Source organism: Lissotriton helveticus, chromosome 9, assembly GCF_964261635.1.
Source record: "Lissotriton helveticus chromosome 9, aLisHel1.1, whole genome shotgun sequence".
Lineage (NCBI taxonomy): Eukaryota > Metazoa > Chordata > Amphibia > Caudata > Salamandridae > Lissotriton > Lissotriton helveticus.
The window spans coordinates 528,363,295-528,383,181 of NC_136070.1; positions in this window are offsets into that span (position 1 = coordinate 528,363,295).

Consider the following 19,887-nt stretch of genomic DNA (forward strand, 5'->3'; position numbering starts at 1 on the left):
GAAGGGAGGAGAAGTAGAAAAGAGAGCCAGCTAAAAAAGACACACTCTGGTAGAGTGTTTAAACCCCAAAATAGCAGCGCCTAAAAGATGAGCATTGGAAGGACAGAAGTAGTGCGTCCATGTTCCAGGGTAGGGAAATACTTGCGAAGAAAGGAAGCCTACGAAAGCTAACCAAAAAAGTAAGCAAATGAAAGTGACAATGTAGTCAACCAATAGTAAGCAATGGGTGGTCTTTAAACCCACTTATGCATAACAAAAGGTCTCAAAGAGACAGTACATGATTTGTTTGGGCTAGGCCTAATTATAGGCGCACAGCTCCCTTCTTCTACTGTGTGTCTGAATCATAATAGGGTCCGAGGGCTCTCTTTATTGGAGATGGACTGCAAGTGAAAAGGAGTCCTGGAAAAAATGTAATCCAAGCCTCAAACTGACTCAAGAGAATGAGCATAGGCCTACAGCCTAACTCCCTTTAGGATGGACTTGGGGGAATCACCTTACTAGAATTTATTTTATAAATGGGCCCTAGCAATTTCTTTTACAGCACAATTTTTCAAATCTATTAGAAAAAAACCTTACGTTTTACATGTAATTCTGCAAGGAGACTCTGAGACTATTCCAATAAATAGCCAGGAGCATTAATACTCTACAGAAGCAAATCATGCATGTGCTGATTGCTCAGTGGGCTATTGCATATGTGGGGGGGGGTCTGTATTTGACCCTGTGGTCAAAGTTTGAATCCTGACTGATCCACTCAGCCTTTCATCCTCTTACAGTCGATTAAATGAGTACTATTGATCTGGGAAATTATTAACATCAGGGACCTTATTATACATTGTGCCCTGGGGGTGTAACTGGCGAGCGCACCCGCTTTGTGTGCCCTGAGGCACAATGGTATTTCAGAGGGGGCCGAAGGCGCTTGTGCGTCCTCTTCTGCAAGAATGATTGTATTGGCACACATGCTGAATCATAAGAGGGTGTTCCCTCATTTGCATGAGGGCGTGGTCCCTTGCAAATGAGAGAATCACACTGCCTCTGTGCCGGGACCGTATTGTTGATGTGGTCACAGTGGAGAACATGCACCATCAGGGCAGCCCACTCGAGGGATGAAAGAAGGTCCCATCACTACCATACAACCCTGTGCATGCGGGTGCAGTCACTCACTGCACCCGTCTACAAGGGGATCTCTAATCTCTCCTGGAAGTGCAGTAAGCTTGCACCCTGCACACTGAAACACAGAGCAGCTTTGAAGCAGCTATTTCACTTGAATGTGCTGCCCCGAGGGCAGTACAGGTTTGCGGCTGCCCTGAGAGAAGTGCCTTCACCATAATACAGTGAACTTTTTCTGTTTGCACCTGCCGCACCTGTTTTAAGGAGTAGCGCAAACAGGGAACATGCATCCTTATTTTAATATGGCCCATGGTAGTCAGTGATATTCGTGAGTGTGTGCTTTACAAATACTGAGGTAAATTTATATCTTAGAAAATTGTGTGAACTCTCCTATGGCCACTTTTATACTAATTCATGGTTGTGGGACAATGACGCATTCTCACTACTGAAAAGCCCATTGATAAATAGAAACTTTTCGTATGAATTCTCTATCATTATTACCTCATGTCTGCCCACATGAATTTATCAAAAAGAACTGTGAATTGCATGTGTTTGGACACTGGACTAATGGCGGGTCCCTCAAAGTGTACACTCCCTGGCAGCTGGACATGGCTCCAAGCTGTTATGCAGATGGACGTTCTCATGCAGAAATGATGCTGACTTCTTTGAGGACTAAGAGGTCTGCACACTGAGGGCATTATACTGTCAAACGTGTGTGCCAGCACAGAGAGCCGTTAAATAGTCCATGAAAGTATGAATGTTGGCCTGTGTCCGATTTAAGGCTGGTCCGCTTGGAGAGGTTGGCAGAAGAGTCGCAAAAGCTTTAGGCAGTGTGGTATGTTGCTGCAGTTATCAAAAAAGCAGGTCAAATGGATTTTGCGCTTTTTTTGTACTTGTGTGCCAAGAAGCAGAGGAAACTAATTTTGCTCCTATCCATGAAGTATGAACTTTGTACCATGGCAGAGTTAGAAAAAAATGATTGTGGAAATGAAGATAAACATATATACAAAAAATAATAATGTATAAAATGTTATATGTGCATTAAAGCATGACACCAGACTATTGTTGCCAAAATATCGTCTCACCAAAATAGTGTATCATAATTATTGTTTAGAAAATATCCCCCATTGGAGTTAATAGTAGAAAATCCTCACTCATGGAGCAATATTTTTGTAAACCCTTTTTGAGCCACAATATGAATATTAAAAAATATTTTTGTTCTCAGTATTTTGACATACAACTGTTTAATACAGATTTTACGAAGGTCATCTTAGACCTTATGTTTTTTTTAAGTAGAGAGAGCATAACAAAGGAATGGAACATATTTCCCTAAAATGGAGTCCCACTTTTCACTTGCATAAACAATGTATTTTCTAAATCGGTAATCGTGAGAACACAGCGAAAATAGTGGGAGGTTTGTGTGCTCTATGTTTTGTTCTTGTGAAAAATGTTAGTTTGCAGAAATATACTGATTGTTCCATTCTCTGTAACACAAGCTGACAATATGATGCCCATAACTACCTCGCCCATAGAATTGTTTATACACACGGTGGGGCATATTCACAAAGCCATTTTGGAGTACATAAGAATTATCCTGTAGTTCTCTTTTATGTACTCTTACATGCCTCTAAATTGGAATACAATAAGAATATTGAGGGAACATTCACTACAATTGGCAGAAATCGAAAGGACTGTTTCCTCCTTGCACTTTTACTAATAGGGACTTGGATGCTTCGGAATAAATTCACAAAGGCACGCAAGAGTACTTTTGTAGCATTACTTGTTATACTCATTAATGCTTTTGTGAATTGGATCCATAGTTCTTCACTCTTCAATTCTCAAAGTGATCCTTAGGTCTATTCAATAATTCACTCAATAGTTCAAAGCAACTAGTGTGCAAGAAACCACACGAAACAACCGCAGCCTGATACAAACCAGCTCTCTGGATGTTTTACCAGAAGATTACCGAGCTATCTCAGTGTTCCACACTAGAGCCTCCGGTCAAAATGGTTGGATAACACACCCACTATGTGGGAGTTCATTGGTCAGGTACATAGACCAAATTGAACTCTACTATTTCCGGTTACAGCAGCAACAAGTATGGCCAAACAAAATTAGGATAGATAGATAGATAGATAGATAGATAGATAGATAGATAGATAGATAGATAGATAGATAGATAGATAGATAGATAGATAGATAGATAGATAGATAGATAGATAGATAGATAGATAGATAGATAGATAGATAGATAGATAGATAGATAGATAGATAGATAGATAGATAGATAGATAGATAGATAGATAGATAGATAGATAGATAGATAGATAGATAGATAGATAGATAGATAGATAGATAGATAGATAGATAGATAGATAGATAGATAGATAGATAGATAGATAGATAGATTTGTAATTGTAAACTATCATGCCACACTGGTGGCAGTTGCTAGAACATATAATACAGTAGGTTTCTGAACCATAGTCGTTGGTAATTGGAATTGGAATTGCAGTTGTATAGTGGTTAAAACACCTGACGAGGCACCAAAGCACCTTATTGGATGCCTCAGTTACTCACCAGTCATCTTCACTACTCCGAGTCTTGGTCTTCCCCGACACAGTCCTGGTTCCCACCCTCCTTCCCTGAGGTGGGATTGATTATATTTTGCTTTCTATTGGGTTTTTATTATGCTTGGTAACTCGACAGGAAGTGATTTTATGGTTTCCCCTTTATGGGGGATGGCTGGGTAAATGGCGGCCATTTTAGGGAAGGTATTGTTGTTGGCTAGGGAATATGTTCTGCAGTTTGGAGATACATCTCACGTGTAAGGACTGGGTGAGAGAAGACAGATGAGGAGGTAATGCTTAGCATGCTACATGCTGTAGCTGTGTTTTCTTGAAGGATGCTGCATTGCAGTGAGGGAGGAGATGTGGCTTAACGTCCAGAGCTGCCGTCTTTAGAACTGGGGAGGCAGGTTTGCACCCTGGCCTCTGCTCGACACCACGTTATTCTGGGTAAATCTGGGTATATCTGAGTAAAGCTGGCTTTTGCAAACAAAAACCAGTAACTATTGCACGTGCACAAGCTTAAGTAAAACATTCAACGCCTTCAGGTCAACTGAGCGTATATTATAAAAGATGCAATTATAATAAATAATTCAACTACCGGAGTTTTAAAATATGGAATAAGTAATTTGCTAAATGTGATACATGTGAGTTAATTCACGAACAAACGATTACTTTTCAGAAATCCACTCTAGTCTCTGCAGTCCTCGCGTCCCCATGGCGAAGAATCATGCTGTTCTGCTCTTTCCTGTGTCAATGCAGGCATTGTGTGCCCAAACCTCAGCGTTAGCAGTTTTACAGCCACTGTACCAAGACAGCGGTTTGCTGTGAATTCCCGCCATCTGGTTTTCCGGTAGTCAGAGTTAAATACATGCAGTGATTTCAGCGGGCTTTTCGGTGCCCAGTCCTCAGCGGGGTAACACGTGACACCGTCGTTATGAAGGCACGCTTTACAGCACGAACAGAAAAGTGCTTTGTGGAGCAGGCGCTAAACATTTTAGCCACAGAACATAAAAGCTTTATTGAGCAGACGGATCTCTGCATAGAAGATATGCAGTCTGCAGAAAAAGTCACCAGAATACAAGGTTCAGTGTTCAATCTGTATGGTGTACATTGCATGTGGGTACCTCATTAAACACTAGTATGTTTTGAGAATTTTTGCTATGTTGTATTTTTTCATGTTATGTTAATCAGAGACGCTTTAAGGCAAGGGCAACGTGGGCTCTGGCCAAGTCCCCGGCCTTTCAGCAACCCCCCCCAGAGAGCCAGCTATGTTCTGCCTGAATCTTGCCCTGATGACCTTCAATAGCTGATGTGTGAGAATCTATTACAGACAATTTGTAGAGAAAGTGTAGCTTTCATGCAACATCCATAAAAAAGTATTTTAGCTCAAACCTTACATATGAGAAATGGGAGGCTGTCACATAGATTAATTGCAGTAATTTTAGTGAGCTGCTGAAGTCCTTGAATACTGAAAACACACATCACTACATCTGAATCTATATCTATACTAATATTATAAAGAGAGAGCCCAAACCTTTGAGGCGGGTAATCTCAGGAACCACAGCACCAATCACAACACCCAATACAGCATTGGAAAGGGCAGTTGCAGCAGAAGGACATAGGCTATACAGATGCCCACCATATACATTTGAAAGGTAAAAGAACCTTATCAGATAAGTAGTCCCTTGTGGGCGTGGGCGTGGGCGGGGGACAGCATGACGACAAAAAAAAAGCGTTCCTTAAACGTGTGCGTTGTGCTGGGGGCGTGTGCTGGGGGCGTGAACAAGGTCAATGGGCGCGGCAATTGCAATTGCGCGGCAGCAAGGGGTGTGGCCAATGGGCGACACAACCGGCATCAATCCCGCGGCACATCCCCCCAAAAAAAGCGTGCCTTGAGGGCGTGTGGAAAAAAAACGTGGGCCTTGGACCGGGGGTGTGGCCAAGGCCAATAGGTTCGGCAATTGCACGGTAGCAGGGGGCGTGGCCAATGGGCGCGGCAATTGCCGGGGCTTAGGCGGGGGCAGACGCGACTGATTGTGCCTGCGGGGACAATAACTGCACAGTATTCTGCGCGCTGTCAGCCAGTCAACTCTCTGCATAATGGACCGTGCCTGCGGGGACACTAACTGCAGTGTCTCCTGCGCGCTGTCACACACTCAACTCTCTGCATGAATGAATGCACCAGGCTCACAACATCAACCAGGGCTGGAGCCGCGCTCAGGCGGCGGATCACGCGACTAAGCGCGCCTGCTGGGACACTAACCTTTGAACTGACTGTACATTCACACACGCGCAGCGTCTCCAGCGCGCGCTGTCACCCACTCAACTCTCTGCATCAACGACTTTACACCACAAGCATAACATCAAACAAAACTGGAGCCGGGCCTCAAGCGGGGGATGACGCGATTCAGCGTGCCTGTGGGGACACTAAATTTACAACTGAATGCACTTTCACACACGCTTACCTACGGAAGTGGAGTACATACACACTACCGACATCTGCTAATACTTCTTACTCCAAGGTACACACAGTATCTGCACACACGTGCCTAACTATTGTGACACTTCATGCTAAAAATGTTCTCTACCGCGAGATTTTAAAATAAATTTCCCTTGCCTATTACATACATTCTATTTCATACCCGGACAACGTCGGAAGGGCTGCTAGTATTAGATAAAAAACTAACTTAGAATGTGGACAGTGAGACTGTTCACTGTCATTGACCTGGCCAAAGAGGGCATGAGCGAGCTGAAATTGGATCAGAAATGTTTGGCCCAGGGACCCTAAAATACGTAAGATTTATATTATGCTATGTTGTTTTGTGTTCTGTTCTGTTATTGTAGTGTTTAGTAACGGTTTCTTTTTTCATAAGCAAGCTCCCGTTTTCTGTATATTCTGTTGTAGAATGTTTACCTGTAAATAATTTTCAGTTTACCTGCGGATTTTAATTTACCCGGAAACGGTTTTCACAGTTTCTGTGACAAGCAGCAAGGTGGACTCTAGCAACATTAAAACTTTTTTTTTTACTGCCAGTCATTTCGCATTTGTTTGTCACCACAGTTATGTTGCACTGTGTTATTCCATGTTATGCTATGTTACTGTGATTTGCCCTACATCACACTCAAAGGCCATAAAACCAATGTGGCATCCATCGCCATATTCAGAATAGATTACGTTCTTGCATTTAGATAGCGCCAACAGCTACTAGCACGGCTTCGTGGAACCCTAACTGTCCGAAGCAACATTAGGTAGACCAGTATGTTTGGATGGAGAAGTCTTTGCTGTAGTATGTAGGGTGACCAGACGTTCTGGTTGTCCCTGGCAAGTCCCAGGTTTCCGAGTACTCACCCAGTGTCCCAACGCTTTTTAAAATTTTGAACGTATGTCCCGGTTTTTGGGACAAGGTCAAGTCAACCTGCAAAGGAGAAGTGAAAGGTGTTAAGTAATGCTGTAGCAGAGGGGAGACATTGTGGGGAGGAGGACAGGGGGGTTCAGGGCAAATGTGATGCCCTAGTTTATGTTAGGGAAGAATTGCTTGTAAATGTATGACTATATTATATACTCCCCCACTTTCCCCCAGCAAAAATCGGGGCAGGCCAGTAATCATTAAGGCGAAAGACTTTAGTCCTACTTTTATGTCTGCCTGTCCCATTTTTTTCTTCTCAAAATCTGCCCACCCTAGTAGTATGGCCTATGTGGGAAGATTTGGGTGAGGAGTATGCGGTGCTGACATGTGTATTGCATGTTCTAGAGGCTACAAGTCAAATGTAAAATGGTGGATGGGATATTCACCACGTTTGTGACAGAATATCCCATCTGCCAAACTCTAAATAAGGCCTTTGACTTTTAGCCCATTGGTGGCAGGAGGAGTGCAACGTCATGTTGTCTCTATCGTCCCACAGTGGATGTCCTCTGTATGATGACCAAGTAAAATCTAAAAAGAGTCAACCAAGACTCAGGGTCCTTACTTGGGGAAGCAATAGCTTCATTCAACGCTGGGTGCAAGTCATTCGAATGAAGCAGCACAAGCACATGAAATTCATAAGACTTGAGTGCTTTTCACAATAATAATTATGCCTGAGTCCTGACTTATTCATAAATTCACGGGATAAGTCAGGAGTATGTCAGGAGAAGTAGACCATGGAAATACATGGTTTGAACCAGGAGTTCTACAAGTGTAAGTCTCTGACCTTCCCATAGAAAAATCTTTATGAATCAGTATCCAGGGCACAAGCTAGGGATACACGTGTGTAGACAGCGTCTACCCACTTTTATCACAGGGTGGGCCCCACCCACCCACCCAAAAAGTTGGGCCACAATTAAACATGCTTAACTTGTCCTAGTGTAATTTTCAGACACCAGGATTCCTTCAGCAGCACCTGCACACTGTCTGCTTTAGTTTGGAGGAGCAATGTGCAGGTGGCAGAAGGGCTTAGTAATTTAAAATTCCACCTGTGCCCAAAATAAAGCCCAAAGCTCTAGTTTCCTGGCTGGGAGCTATATGGAGCCTCACACACTGTAAGAATGTTAGATGTGTTTGTCTGCACCAGTATTTACACATGAAGGAGAAGGGTTCCATGTTCTAGATTTACTCTGGAACCCTCAGCTGATGTCTCTTTTTGTCTGCATGAAAGTGTGGCTGGGAGGAAAAATCATTAGCCAATTTACTCATCACTGTTCCAGTGAACAATTACTCAGAAGAATCACAGAATCTTAATTCAATTTAGTTTGTTTTATTACAAAGCCAAGAACAGTTGGACATACAAACACCTCAAGACGAGGGCATAGATGTACATTGGAACTAATACAAAGCTAAACCTACGGATGAAATTAAGGGTAATCAATTCCAAAATCAGGACACAAAGTATAATGGCTCCAATATCGAGTGTCTTCTTCATTGGAGGATCGTAGGTAAAAAGCATTAGTCTGTCCCTACACTATCACTAACGTGACATCCCTACTTAGCTTTTCCCCAAGGCAAGTTACTGAAAAGGTGTCAGTACGCAAAGGCTTCCTAAGAAGTCCATTCACATTGAACGGGTCAAGTAGCAAAAAGCCTCAGAGCTCGTTCTAAGATGCTCTCTTCTCTCAAGTCAAGAAAGAAGTCCCCGTACACTGTCCCTAACCTTAATACATGAATGTGCAGAAAGACATCCCACAATGCTACGCAGCATCACCCCATCCGCACAAGCCACCTCCTCGTAGGTAACTTTCCATGCGGCAACGATGCTCCCATGCCTTGGCCCGATGATCTAGGTTCCCAGGCTCTCTCCGGTGAGAAAGAACACCATCCCACATTTTCAGCATTACTGTTCAATGTATCTTCTCCTTCCTAAACCTAACTCCTAAAACAACAACTTTGGGCCATATGTATCAAAATGTTGTTCTGCGATTCTCAAATAGCGATTTTTTGAGAATTGCTATTTGAGAATCGCAAAACGCGATGTGTGTAGGATTTGCAAAAACGTTTGTGAATCCTACATATTTCTTAATTGCGAATCGCAAATTGTGATTCACAATTAAGGAATACCTCCCCATTAATTCCTGAATGGAGATACATTCGCAATTTGTGAGTACCCATTAGGTACTCGCAAATTGCGAATGCAATTTCAAGGATGCAAAGGTATCAAAAGGACACCCTATTGCACCCCTGAAATAAGCATGGGTGCAGATGTGGTGCATACATGCTTCCTCATCGTACATGAGGATCCTTTCTCAAGGACATCAAGGCTTAACCAAGGGGGTGATTCCTTAAAAGTCTCCTTCCCTTTCATAAAATGTGCTCTGAACTACCTTTCTTTTCCCTTTTCTAATCATCTGATATTATCCTCTTGTTCAACTTGTCTACAAAAATTCTTTCTTCTTTGTTGAGTTTACAGGTTACATCAGGCATGTTTTTGTTAGTAGCACTCAAGTTAGTTAAGGGAGTAAAGAATTTCATCATATACTCACGCTGATCCCTTGATGGAAAGGCTTTGAAATATCAAGAAACATGTTTAGTACAGCACAAATACATATTTGAATCTGGCACAATTGATACATATTCTAAATCCTTGTCATAATCAGAGTAAACCAGCTTAATGGATACTGGTAATGTAAGTTTCAAAAGACAAACAAGAGAGCGAATATGTTTGAGGCAAATCAAAATATGCCGTCTCTTCAGCCGTAGTGGCTGGAAGGTAGGAGCAGCCATAGCAATCTTCTCCCTGCATTACTTTCACATACTCAGATAATAATTCAAAATAAACATTTTAACTATAATCATTCTTATGCTGAGGAACATGTTAAACTTTGTTTTCATGCATTGCCTTTCTGACAACAAATCCAATTTTGGTGTTTGCCTCAGACGAGGAACCTCTCCACCTAGCAAAGAGATGTCCAACAGCCATCGAACCACAGAAACAGAAATGGCAACTGCCAGAGCTATGAGATTCAATTTGCAGCGTTGCTGCACCATGTTAGCTTAAGTAGATCAAGGAAATAGAAACCCCAGAATGATGTGATTAGTCTCCTAATCTCTACCTTGTCATCAATACCGTAGGTAGAAAGCTACAGTGACCTTTTATTTGTGTCAACAGGAGCCCTAAGGCTCTAGGATTCTCTGACCGTTACCCTAGATCTCTAGGCATCCTTTAAATGTTTGGCAGTGACTTGCTTGAATGTCTTCCCTTCTGTGGTAGCCCTGCCCTCATGGAGCCTTGTCAATATCAGTCAAGATGTCATCAAATTCAGTGTCAATCCTTGAGAGATAAGTCCAAGAGAGACCTGAATATTTTTGAATGGCCTTTCTCTCGCTATCTCTTGGGTCCTTTAGAAGTCACCAGTTCTATGCTCTCATCTACAATGTCAAGTTGCTCAGCAGGGTCTAGTTCTTCTAGCTCACTCAATCAATCAATCAATCAATCATTTCATTTGTAAAGCGCCCTACACACCCGTGAGGGTCTCAAGGCGCTGGGAGGGGGGGGGGCTGCTACTGATCGAAGAGACAGGTCTTGAGGAGTCTTCTGAAGGCCAGCAGGTCCTCGGTCTGTCGTAGGCTTGTAGGGAGAGTGTTCCAGGTCCTGGTGGCAAGGTAGGAGAAGGATCTGCCGCCGGCTGTGGTTTTCCAGATGCGTGGGACTGTGGCGAGGGCGAGGTTGGTAGAGCGGGGGCTGCAGGTGGGGGTGGGTGTGTAGAAGCTGAGTCGGTCTTTGAGGTATGCTGGTCCGGCATTGTGTAGGGCTTTGTGTGCGTGGATGAGGAGTTTGAAGGTGATCCTGTTGTTGACGGAGAGCCAATGCAGGCCTCTCAGGTGGAGTGTGATGTGGCCGCGTCAGGGGATATCGAGGATCCATTGTGCCGAGGCGTTCTGGATGCGTTGCAGCCGTCTCAGGAGCTTGGTTGTTGTTCCTGCGTAGAGGGCGTTCCCGTAATCCAGTCTGCTGGTGAATAGGGCCTGGGTGACTGTTTTTCTCGTGTCGGCGGGGATCCATTTGAAGAGCCTGCGCAGCATTCGGAGGGTGTTGAAGTAGGAAGCGGAGACGGCATTGACCTGCTTGGTCATGGAGAGGGCGGAGTCGAGGATGACCCCCAGGTTGCGTGCGTGGTCGGTGGGTTCTAGGGCTGTTCCTAGCGATGTTGGCCACCAGGAGTCGTCCCAGGCTGAGGGGGTGGGGCCGAGGATGAGGACCTCCGTCTTGTCAGAATTCAGCTTCAGCCTGCTGTCCTTCATCCATTCGGCGACGGCCTTCATTCCCCTGTGGAGGTTGGGTTTGGCCGTGTGGCGGTCTTGAGTGAGGGATATGATCAGCTGGGTGTTGTCGGCTTAGGAGATGATGTTGAGGCTATGTCGTCCATTTGCACCAGCTGATCAGTGTGAGTGATTGTGCAGTCTTCAGTTTCAGACACTCAAAGTCATCTATTCTGTGGTCATGCTTGTCAATCCTTTCTTTCATGTGGTCCAGTATGGTTGTGAGAGTGTCTATGTTTGAGTCAACTGTATGGGCTTTGATTGTGGTAATCTTTCACATTTTATTTTTACCAATGGATAAAGTTGCTCAAGAAAACTTTATGGAAAAGTCTTACCTATGTGCCTATATGTCAGAATAAACTCTTAGGCCAGTTATGAGACTAAGTAGGTAGTGTAATGTAGAAAGTTTGGAATAACTGTAGCACATTCAGCCAAGATCTAATAATCAAGACTTACTGATGCAATTCATTGGAGTTATGCACATCTGAAGAAGTCAAGATCATCAAGAAGAATAAAATCTTATCCATTAACCAATTTCTCCCTGCTTTGCCTTAGGATGTTACTTCACTCCTATTACATTTGAATGTTATCTGCGTATTACTGTAAGTCTTTAGTCCAAATTGTCTCACAACAAGCGTCTCCACTTAATCATAATTTCTAACTACTAGTTTAGGACTAGTTTTAAAGGGTATAGGCACATCCCCGATTAGGGCTCTCACCAGATAGCCCTTTCTCATTTTTATTTTATTTTATTGTATTATTGCATTTTATCAAAGTGCACCATAGAGCTACCAAAACCTCTGCTCTTTCCTCAACTATGTTTTACACAATCTCATGTACTTGTATTCTATTACTAAGAAGGTACTGGCTTTACAAATTGACATGCCATGATCTGCAAGAGAAGGTTACAACATTATCCAGAGTGAAAATCAAAACACAGGAAGACTTCAAGTGAAAAAAGTAGAGTGAGAGCAATTTGAGTGCCCAGGTTATCCCTGTGGAACATTGTGGGCACCATTCTCAGGATGCCACTTAAAACAATTTAATTCAAAGAAGCCTTTCCCATGAATCTAGCCAACAGTGAGTGGAACCAACCCCCATCTTCCACTAACCACACCACACCTTAACCAGTACTGAGGGCACTAACCACCAAAATGCTAACTAGAAAACGTGAACAATTGTTGGACTATGATTGTATGATAGAGCTGCAAAGTGTCATAACGTGGCATGTGGGCAAACTATACAAGATGTAGATACATAGATACAAATACTTGTATAATTAAATAAATATACAAATACCATCTAATAACATCAAAATTAACATAGTACTCTTGTGCTACTCTTTTTTACATATTCTCATAGCAACATCTAGGAGGCATATTTATCATCATGTGTCGCAGTGCAGTAAGTCACCTTTGCTGTGCTGCGTAAAAGGGAAGGGTCAGGAATGCACAGTATTTAACATAATACGGTGCATTCTTGCCTTTTCCCAGCACTGGCACACAATTTGCTGCCTAGCGCCAATGCAGGCACTCTTGCACCATTGTGCAAGGGTGCCTGCGTTGTAAGCAGGATAACTTTTGTACAGGAAGGGACATATTCCTCCACAAAAACAATCCCCATTAGGCATTTTCCTCTTTCTATGTGTGCTACAAAATGTAGCACACATAGAAAGAGGAAAAACCAAGGAGAAATAAAGATACTTCTCATTGCACCTCCCCTGGGGATGCGTAGCAGTTTTGACGCATTCCCAGGTCTACCAGTGATAGTAAATCTGGGAATGCACCAACATCCAAAGGTTTTATGTGGGAACACCCATGCACCACCCATGGAACGCTTCCCCGGGGCAGAGCAACACCATACAGTGTTTTGCGCGGCATTGGCGTTATTCCAGATTTATGAAGCTTCTCAGGGCCACAAAATGTGTCCTTGCGTGGTTCTATAAATCGCACTTAGTAGTTGTGTCACACATGCACCCCGTGATATGGTGCAAGTGTGACGCAACTACTTGACAAATGTGGCCCCTAAAGTGGGAATAAAACGGGAATGTTCTCGAAATGTCATTCTAACTATGTACATTTCTTGCAAAGTCTTTCAAACTCTAATGATGACGAGTTACACTTTAAACCTGCAGTTAAATTGTTGAGTTTGACTTCTGAAAATGTGCATCAAAGGAACCAATTTTCGACAGAGGTGGTGTCTGCAATAAGAAACCACGCAGCATAACGTGCTGTGTTCAGTACTTTGCAATTAAGATGTTCCTTTAGAATAAAAAATGTACCAGCGATGCTCCTCTGCTCCTTGGAGCAAAACAGATCGAGCTCAAATACTTAATCATAAATTATATGCCGTATAGTAACTTGTTAGGTCTGGGTAAGACAGCTTCAGCGGCCTGGCAACACTTTTGTTGTGATCAGTGACAAAACACCTTCAAATGCAGGCATGCCCAAATGACAACGTGCAATCTGCTTTGTTCTGTGCCTCCCATGCCTGTATCCCTTTTTTCCCCCCAAGCTTCTGATACAGCTAATTTTTTTTATCCAACCTTGTTGTGCTGGTGCCATACAGTTAAGCAAATATGGGGAATGAAAATAGGGTATTAAAAGCCACAGGTTGCAAAGAGACAACTTGTGAGAAGCTGGCTTGGTATATGGTGCACACTTATGTATGTGGGCACCTGGCACCAATCCAGACAACCCTTATGGTGATTTTAATGGTCTTAGACAACCTTAGAAAGCTCTCTAAGTAGTAGCTGTGGATAGCAGCATTCAGTCTTAGTCAAGAAGGAGTGTAAAGCAGCTTGCTTTACCAGAACATAATCTTATTAATATAGATTATGTGAAAAAGAACCACACAGTGTATTTATAAAAATATGTATTTATTATAAGATACTCACTAACACATACAGGTATCTCCTAGCTGGAGATACACACAATGCACACAATACTCTTCAATAGAAACAGGTAAGTAGCACGTAATACACAGTGATCACCGGGGGGACCAGACCATATGCTAAATTAGTAGAATGCGAACCCCGACGCGGGTCAAGACCGTACCCAGAAGACGTAGGATTGTCTGGGACCCAAGGAACCACCCGAGGTAAGTAATAGGAGCCCCCACAGAGGTTGTATGCTAAGTGGGAACACGACCACATGGTCAATACAGGTCAATTGGTAAGTCGCAGAGTGCCCAGATGGTTGAAGAAGAAGTGGTGTCAGAAATTAATCTTATCCGCGCGACTAATCTCTGGACCCACCCACAGCTAAGCCCTTAAATACCCTAAGGAAAGGGTTGGGACGATTCAGGGATCCCTCCCAAAGGAGGTGCTGGACAAGGTGGAGGATACTCCCCTGTCCTTTGTCCAGTTTCACGCCAGAGCGGGAGAAACCGGCTCCCTGAACTGGTTTGAACTATGCATGGAGGACACCAAGTGTGCCCTGCATGCAGACTATGTGGCACTGGCAAGCGCTCCCACCCTGCCCCAATATACTAAATCCTGTCTGGGAGGTGGTCACACCTCCCCGTGACAGGATATCTATTGTTCTGCTTTCCCCTGCCTGAGCTTGGCTCAGCAGCAGAAGGGCAGAAACGTGTCTCTGGTCGGCAGCAGCCCTGGCTTGCTGTCCGGGTCTGGAAGACTGGTACCGAAAGTACTGAGGGCCTACCAAAGGAGCTTTACAGTGAATGAAATCATACCTTCCACACACTGTTGGGTCGCATTGCACTTTTCTCATTGCACTTTTCTCAATAAGTGCTCGTGTTATGGCTGGAAACAGCAGTAACACAAGCTCTCATTGAGAAAAGGGAGGTGCAGTTCATCCCTGCACCCCATGGCAGGCACCTCAAGGTGCCTGCAACCGAGTGCAGGGATCTGCCCCCTCAGCCTCAAACCGGAGGCCGTTCACCCAAGTGGGCCCTGCTGGGGCCCCCCAAAGTCGAGTTCCAACTGCCTTTCAGTGCCGAAACCCAACATTGTAATCTCAAGGGTGGAAATGCCCGCCCTCGAGATGACAAGCTGGATACCGACTGGACGATGGGCTCTCCGAGCCTGTCGGAAGTCAGCCGGAATGATTGGCAGCTTTAGTTTACGGCCACCTCCATCGTAATGAGGTGGTTGTAAAGTAAACTGACCGGCCCATTATGAAGTGGCCATAAAGGCTCCGACCAAGGGTTGGAGCTTTTATGGCTGCATCGTAATCGGCCCCTTAGTGACAACCTGAATTAAGATAATAAAACTCTTCTGTTAAAGCACTCCCTTTGAGTCAATGAAGTTTAAAGTGCATCTTTTACAGTTTAGGGCATAATAAACAATCGTATTTTGTTGAATTGAAGATAATTCAGATTTAAAATGTGCACAGCTTATGTTGTGCAATGTGGTAGGCTTTGTGATGGGGTGTATCAAAGAGACGTTGCAACCCGACAATGTCTTTGTGACTAACAATGCCTACATTGAGATCTTTTGTAAATTGCAAGAAAAATAGGAGTCTCAATGGGGCATTCCCTCCGTCACTGTGATCAGCAAATAGCGTTGTGGCATCTTTTTGCCAAATGGAAACTATTCATAATGTGGGTGAGAGAGTGAGGGCAGACAGTATTTTCATAGAACAGTGCCTGATCTCCCCCTATGCCCACGTTTTTGAAAATGCATCAATATTTTAGATATTACAGTCCCTGGCACTTAAAGTGACAGTGGTCACAATACTGTTGCTTTGTGAAATTGAATACAAAGGAGGGGGTCAGCTGTCATTTGCTATTTCAACCTTTGTATTCAAAGCCATTTGCAAGCATTTGCAGAACACATATTATCTCATGAGTGTTTATTAAGTCATGATTTCAACAAAGGTTTGAAAATAACCACTTTTCACTGTTGTCAGAAACTGGGTTGTTGGTTGACTATTGTGTGAGCCCTGGTTAAGCAAAAACCACAATCTCTGGCAGGGCGCACCACAAAAAAGTCAATAAATTAATCTGTGCTTAACTCTGGGTAGTTTTGCACAAAAAGCAGCTTAACTGAGAGGCAGTGTGTGAAAACACCTATGCAGCACACAAAAAAATAATAAAGTGAAAACACAAGACAAGAAAAATCCCAAACCAATGCAAAAAATGCAAATGCAAAAATGTTAATAAATTATTTGACACCAAAATGACAAAAATCTAATAAGTGTAACTGGAGTTATGAAAATGTAAAGCTTTTAGCGATAACTAGAGCATAAAAGATCAAAGCGCCAACCAGAGACATCTAGTTGAGCGAGACTGGGTCAAAGTCGAAAAATATGTCTGACAGTGATTGAGCTTGGTTCGGATACAAGTAGTAGATTGGCCCAGTCAGCACTTCCCTTCGAACTTAGAAACATTTCAGGGAATAATGTTCTGAGAAGGTAAAGTTCAGCGGGGCAAGGCTGCAGGAGTTGTCTGAAGAGGGAGCATAGTTGTTTGATAGCCTTGGGTTGAAGCAGCGGTGAAGTTTTTTATGTTCGACTTAGCCTCTGGAATAGAAGTCAGAAATCTTCATCGAGATGAAGCAGAGGGCTGTAGCAAAAGACACTTCTACGAGGCCAGTTACCTCTTTGGCAATGGACTGCTGAAAAGGAATTTGCTGCTATAGAGAAGAACTTAGCCGGAGAAGCTGAAAAGTCAATCTGAGTGACGATGCACCTCATGTGGATAGACAAGCAGGTTGGTATCGGTCTCCTCCTAGTACTCAGAACAGCTTTTAGCTAAACATTTTATTGTAAGAGCCTACTTTTGAGTTTTGGCTATCTGGTCACCTTCAGCACCACTTCCAAATGTCCAGGACTGGTGTGAAATCACTGGAAGGGTTAGGACCCAGGCTAGCTCTTTTGAGTCACTCTGCTGGTCCTGGGATCAAGTTGCAAGTCCAGTCCTTCTTTTCCAGGCAAGATGGCAGCAGAGCAGAACGGCAGCAATTCAGCAAAACAGCAGCAGGTCAACGGTCCAGCAAAGTGTTAGTCCTTTCAGCAGCACATCAGTCCTTCTTCTTGGCAGAGTATCCACAGGTCTAGATGTGTACTGAACAGTTGATGTCTTAAATCTTCTTTTTATACCCTGGTGCCCTGGTTCTGGAAGGTGGGAGAACTTTCTAGACAGTGGTTTTGAAGTGCAGGGAATTGCCTGCCTCCCATGCCCTGCCTCTAAGCTGGCTGCAGAGACAATATGGGGTCATTAGGTCATTTGTGTGAAAGGTAAGCACACCCTTTTCATTTGCAAGTGGGGCTGGGCTCAGCTGCACACCCCATCCTGCCAGCAGATGGCCAATTGAGGCTTACCTAATCCCTCTGTTGCGTGACTATCTGGGAGTAATTCACAAAGCTTGACTGTCAGTTATACCCATTTATGTGACCCAAGACGGTATGCAAGCACAAAAGAGCTGAAGGAGAAAAACAGAAATGTTCTAAAGGTGGGATTTTCTAAATTGTAATGAAAAATCCAACTTTACTATGAAAGAGAGTTTATCATTAAGATTTTGTACACCCCAAACCTGACATAAATACCAGCTCCCAATGTTATATATGTCAGAGGGGTAGGCCCACACTAGTGAATTTTTTTTTAGGAGGTTTCTTATACTACCAGGACATGTAAACCTTAAAAGTACATGTCCAACCTTTTAATTGCACAGCACCCTGCCCGTTGGGCTATTTAGGGCCTACCTTAGGGGTGACTTACATATATTAAAAGGGAGTTTAACTCTTGGCAAGTGAGTTTAGATGCCAAGTTGACATGGCAGTTCAACACTGCATTTAGTCTGCAATAGCAGGCCTGGGGCATGTTTTAAGTGGTTAGCACAATAAGTGCTGCAGACCCACTAGTAGCGTGTCATTTACAGGCCATATGTATATGGTATACCACTCTACAAGGGACATACAGGTAAAGTAAATATGCCAATTGGGTATAGGCCAATTTAACCATGTTTCAAGAAGGTGAGCACAAACATGTTAGAACTGGTTAGAAGTACTATAATGCAAAGAGTTCTGATGCAAATCAAAAATAAGTTCAGCAAAATGGGAGAGGAGAGGCAAAATGTTTGGGGGAAGACCACCATAAGGCTGACAGTCCTACCCGCTGTGCAAGATTGATACATTCGGCACAGCACAAAGATTTTATCAGGTCGCATCACAGGCAATGCAAAAAGGTTATTGTCTGCTTTGCAAACTGGACAATAATGTATCTTGCATAACAATGACAATGACAATTGAATCCATATGGACCACGTAGAAATGTATCAGTTTTATTCTTTTTTAAATGTTTAATAATCTCTATTGAGACAAAAATCGAATCAATAAAACATAGGCCGAAAAACATAATAATATAAAGGGTAACAGAGAAACGAAATATAGTAGGCGACAAATCATAGTAGAAAGTTGTTTACATTTTAAGGATATTATGGGAAAAAGAAGAGAAGGGGGAGAAAGAGGGGAAAGAGGGGGTAGAAAAAATATTTTACAGATCATATTTAAGAAATAATATGATAAAATGCTCCATAAACTATAATATATTGTAAACAAGTAGACTGTTGAAATAAAACTTTGCCAAAATTAAGGAAAGAGTAAAGAGGAAGGAATTCAAGGTGTTGGAAATTTTCAGAACGATGATGAGAAACAGCATTGATTGAAACTTTGTTTAAGTGAATAGTTAGTGGTAGCCCAAAAAAATCTCTATTAACATGTGGATTACATTGGGATGCATAAGCAACATCTAACCTATGATATTGGTATACAGTATTCCACCATGACGTAGTTGAAAGTTTTGATAAACATTTCCAGTTTAACACAATTTATTGAAATGCTACAGATAACATAAGATCAAACAACCTTTTTTCACTAGATGGTAGAGTGGTAGATTCTGATAAACTTCCAATAAAGAGAAGAAGGTTGGACATGGGAATATGGAATTTAAAAATGGTGGATAAACGAGACCAAATTTGTGATCAAAAAGAGACTACAGTGGGTCATGAGAAGAGGAGATGAGAAAGATCTGCTGATGGAAACTCACAAGACCAGCATTTCTTGTTAGCTGAGTGTGTAAAATTAGCTATAGAGATGGGTGTGAGATAAAATCTATGGTATAGAAAAAACATAGATTGAGTAGTGGAGGCAGATCTTGAAATCTTCAACGGCCGAGCCCATACCTTTTCTACATATCAGTAGAACATTGAAAATCTAAGTCTGATTCCCAAGCAAGCTCCACTTTGGTTTTAATACAATCGGAGATGTGGAGTAGAATAATTTATAGATTAAGAAAGCTTTAGGACATGGTGCCAAACTTTTTGGAAGTGGATCTTGTGTAGTTGAAGAATCATCAATAGGGAGGGAATAAAAGATATCCAAAATTGATTCCATAAGAATCGAAAATGTATATAAAAATGTACTAGGACATTTGAATGTTTCTTTACAAATTGGGAAGGAAGAAGGCGAAGTACCATCAATCAAGTCTTTGACCCAGATAATCCCTCTTGCCCTCCAGGA